This window comes from Poecilia latipinna, unplaced genomic scaffold (genome assembly GCF_001443285.1).
Source record: "Poecilia latipinna isolate Pla-1442-1.1 unplaced genomic scaffold, P_latipinna-1.0 Scaffold1651, whole genome shotgun sequence".
NCBI lineage: Eukaryota > Metazoa > Chordata > Actinopteri > Cyprinodontiformes > Poeciliidae > Poecilia > Poecilia latipinna.
Window position 1 is genome coordinate 122244 of NW_015114267.1, and position 4253 is coordinate 126496.

Genomic DNA, 4253 nt, shown 5'->3' on the forward strand with positions numbered 1-4253 from the left:
CAACTATCTATCGATCTATTTGCATGGGGTGTTTTCTTCCATTTCCCATTTTCAGGTGTGGATAAAAAAGGTCTGTCACCTTATTTCTTGGAGAAAAAGTAAATCATGAATTATTAATTAAAAGTTAATTTAAAAGGCATAAATAAATGAAAAAAGCTTCAGTCACACTTGATTTGCTGACTTTGTTCGGGTGCCACTAAATGTGTAATTTTGTGAAACAAAATAATTTCTCACCAAATTTTTTTTTACTTATTACCTAATGAATGCAAGAAATTGAAGGTTAGACTGCTAAAAAAATGTTTAGTGTGATATTAATTTCCTGTAATAAAACATTCATTTATTTTCAAGCATTTTTCAAATTTGCCAGTAATTGTGGAGGGCTGCGTCTATCTGTGATGACATTTTAATTAGGTTTTTCTTAACAGCATTTTAAAGCTTTCTAAGTAGCAGGTGTTGTTCTGACGTGCGAAAGGTTAATGGAAAAGGCTCCACATCATCACAATGTTCAGCAGAGATACAAAGGACGGAGTCTCATCTTTATGAGTCTTACCTTCAAAACCTGACAGAATTGTTCACTGAAAGCTCAAATAACAGAAAAAAAACGTACTTTTTTTCTTTACTGCAATTGTAAAAGAAAATTATTTCTTTTTGCATTTCCTCGTAATTAAGCCATATGTTTGGACATTGAGACAAAAAAATAATAATAATTTGGAAATTTTTTCTTTACCTAACCAGAAGATACAGCTAATTATATTTTCAGCTGACTTTCTTACCTGGGCAGAATTTTAACTATAAAAGTAATGAACACGACTGTGGAGAAATTCGTTTTTATGTTAACCCTTGACCCTTTTCATGTGACGTCACGCCCCTCAGAAATCCGCTCGCTCCGCCATGACGGACGTCAAAACTACCAATGCGCTCCTTTAAAGCCCGACAAAAAAACAGACATCTGCTAGCCTAACATCGCTCTTAATTCGTTGATTTCACTTTTGAAAATGGTCTCAGGATGCTGCGCGGTCGGATAGAAACCTAACTTATCATTTTATTGCAGAACTTTTAATGAGGAAAAATTCGGCTGTGGATAGCGGCTGTTAATCATAATGGCCGCCAGCTGTCAATCATTATTACTGTCAGCCCTCGGTGTATCCGCGGATTTGCAGCGAACACTTTTTTACAAGGTAAGAAGATTAACGTTCATATACTTTATAAGTAAGTATGATTAGAAAGATATATCCGATTTGTCATTATGGAGAAGATAACCGTTGGTAACCATGGAGACGGTGCCGCACCATCATGTAGCCTAGCATGTCTGGAAAAACTGGTTAGCATCTCGTCTTTTGTCCGTTTTAAAGGCTCCTCCGGTGTGAGGAGAAACGCTCTTTATGACATAGTGATATAAATATTGTGGTGTGAATTCCGGCAAAGTCTGTAATTTGATCAACTCATCAGGAAGGAGGAGGTATGGGTCGGTTTCTAAGCTAGCTGTTATAACTAAATACATCCGTCTATGAGTCCCAACCAGGAGCGTTACGTTCACAGACAAATTAGTTTGACTCGAACAAGTAGAAGCCACGAAAAAACTGCAAAAACATTGGAAAACTATTTCAGTCGCTCTATTTCCAACGCCCATCGTGGCACCTCGAATGATTAAGTTGCAATGGGTCAGGGCAATAATAGTGATTTTCCACACCTTAAGCCAGTTTCTGAGTATATTGACGGGATTTTTAAAAGTAAAACAAATGAAACATGGCACAAAACTGTAAAGTGGGGAGTAAATTAAGGTTTTCAGTTTCTTGTTTAGCAATTAAGTCATATAGTTTAGACATTTTTGTACCTAAATTGGGGAAAGTTCTTGTGCTCATTTTCCCAACACTGTGTCCATAACGCAGGATCCACACTGTGCAGCTGGCCATGTCTGCTGACCTGGAAGAGATCCAAGAGTCACACAGCCTGTCATTTCTCAGGATTCCTCCAGACCAGAGGCGTAACACAGGAAATATTTAAAATCAATGAACAAAGCAACATGTGAAAAAACAAACCATTTTTAAGATACAGTGAGCAGAGGGGAGGCGGTTGTTGTCCGGATCACATTGATCTGTAATGATTCCACTGTTGTTTTCTGACCCGAAGCACCTTCAGATTTACTCATTGTTCTCTCTCAGATATTGATCAGTCGTCCTCAGAATGACCTACAGAATCCGAATCATAAATTTCACTTTGTCTTTTGAGCAATGTGTCAATTTCAGAGGAGGCTGAGGAAAGCCCTGAGTTATTGATTGGACACCTGATGGTCCCAGCAGGGTGGAAGCCCGCTGATTGTTGTTATGTAGTTGGACCCAGCAGTCAAGCTCGACCTCAAGGCAGAACCGAGAAAACTTTCTACTCTTTGGCCATTCTTGTTTTCAAAATCCTCCAAATTATTTCTGATCAGGATGTTTACGGAGATGCTAAGGCATCATCACATCTTTCCCCCCCAATTTGTTTGGTGCATTTTTCTGATCAGGATTAAAGTTCTTACAACTGTTGGTTCAAAAGCCACAACATTTAGCCAGTTGTGCACGTTATAGTAGCAAATTCTGTCTAACAAAATGTAAGTCCTGTTGGACATGCATCAATTCTGTCTGCTGTTTTATAACATTATCATTTGTTTCAAAATTAACTCTCTATGATTTCTAACTTACCATGCCTTATAAAACTGAAAGAGTCACTACATACAAAAATATTTAAAATCTGTCATTTTTATGCACATTCTTTCCAGAAATTGGCTCCCAAATTGAACCATTACCCTCAGCTTTCAGAAATGGCTTTGTTTACAGTTGTGCAGTTTTATTTACTGTTCTTTACTTTCTCACAATGCTGTGAAGAAATTAGAGCTGCAGAGAGCAAAATGTGAAGCAGACGCATTCAGTGTCTTGTACTCATTTATCTCACTAGATGCAGTAATGTGTGAACAGCCGTTTGAACATTTTCAGGCAGTGTCTCTGAGACCTGAAGCTCTTAGCATTGGAAAACACTCAGAGGGAACCGTGAAAACATGACAAAGCCATTTGAGCATGTTGTACATTAACATGGTGTCATGACTTTTCATTTTGATGACACTTTCACTGATAGAAATATTTGCTTTTGATGAATAAACTATCCGTTCTGAGAAAGTGATACGCTTTGCAGGTTATCATCTAGGTTTTGCAGTTTTTACTGATTGTTTTGAGAAATGCACCAGCTGGAAAACTGGAAATGAAGCAATTTGAGAGCATTACATTAAGCCCAACGTGGTATAATGTTATGTTTTTACGATGGAAGTCTATATTCTTGTTTGCTTCATGCTGACCCTAATTAACCTTGGTCAGCTTTGGAAACCACAAATAATGTTTATAATGTTTCCTTGCACTTCACGTCAAATATCTGCTTTGAAGTGGCCAAAGCCACTGCCTGAAGTAGTTTTTAACTTTTTAATTTTATATCATTTCAAAGTGGAGATGACTGATAGAGCCTGGAAAGAGGAAACTTACTGATGGTCGGAGACTCTCAGGACGTCCGGGAGAAAAAAGATGAGTGAAAGCGATGTACTGGCTTTACAGCCTGCTGTAAATCTCTCCATCACTTTGCCCTTTAGCGGCTGTTAAAATTTACAGGAGACAAGTGCGGGAGAAGAGAAACGACAAAAAAGGGCCAGGGGAAGAGCGATGCATTTCAGTATGTCATCTTAATTATCCTGCTCCCAGGATGATTTAAACAATGATCTTCTTTAATGAATCTTTTTTAAAGAACACAGAGGAATGTCCAAGTACAAGAAGATCTGACCATTAATAGTCGCTTTTTATCTAAATGTGCAAATTTGTGCCTGTTTGAACAAATGTTGAACTTTTAAAAGTTCTTCAGATTTTTAAGGGTCACATATAGATCTAAGTATTTAAGCTATTTTTAGAGACAATTGATTTTCTTTTTTCGTTTGAACCGGAAGTGCACTGGCAGCCAAACAAAGTGACAAAGTGCCTTTTGGATCAATACTTCAATGTTTCCACAATCACCCATGGAGTCGTTTCATCCTCGTCATCCTCCGTCCTCCTTCGTCTCATTGTTTTCTTCGCCTCCTCTCCTCTGTCTCAAAGTGTCCTGCAGTTAATTGGCATTCAGCTTGTGTTTCACCTAAATTGAATGTCTCTGTCCATTACACAGAGTGTCAACCAGCAACTTGACGAGGCGACAATCCAATTACAGCTCACAGATGAGCCATGACACGTCCGTCTGTCCGT

The 4253-nt window shown here is 38.3% G+C and overlaps 1 long non-coding RNA gene across 1 annotated transcript; it reads left to right on the plus strand.

Moving 5' to 3' along the window:
• The first annotated feature begins 878 nt into the window (after nt 1–878).
• Nucleotides 879–3154, plus strand: LOC106964285 (uncharacterized). The gene is made up of 2 exons (XR_001428371.1): nt 879–1178; nt 1890–3154. It is a non-coding gene; the product is annotated as an uncharacterized LOC106964285 (long non-coding RNA).
• Nucleotides 3155–4253: the final 1099 nt, after the last annotated feature.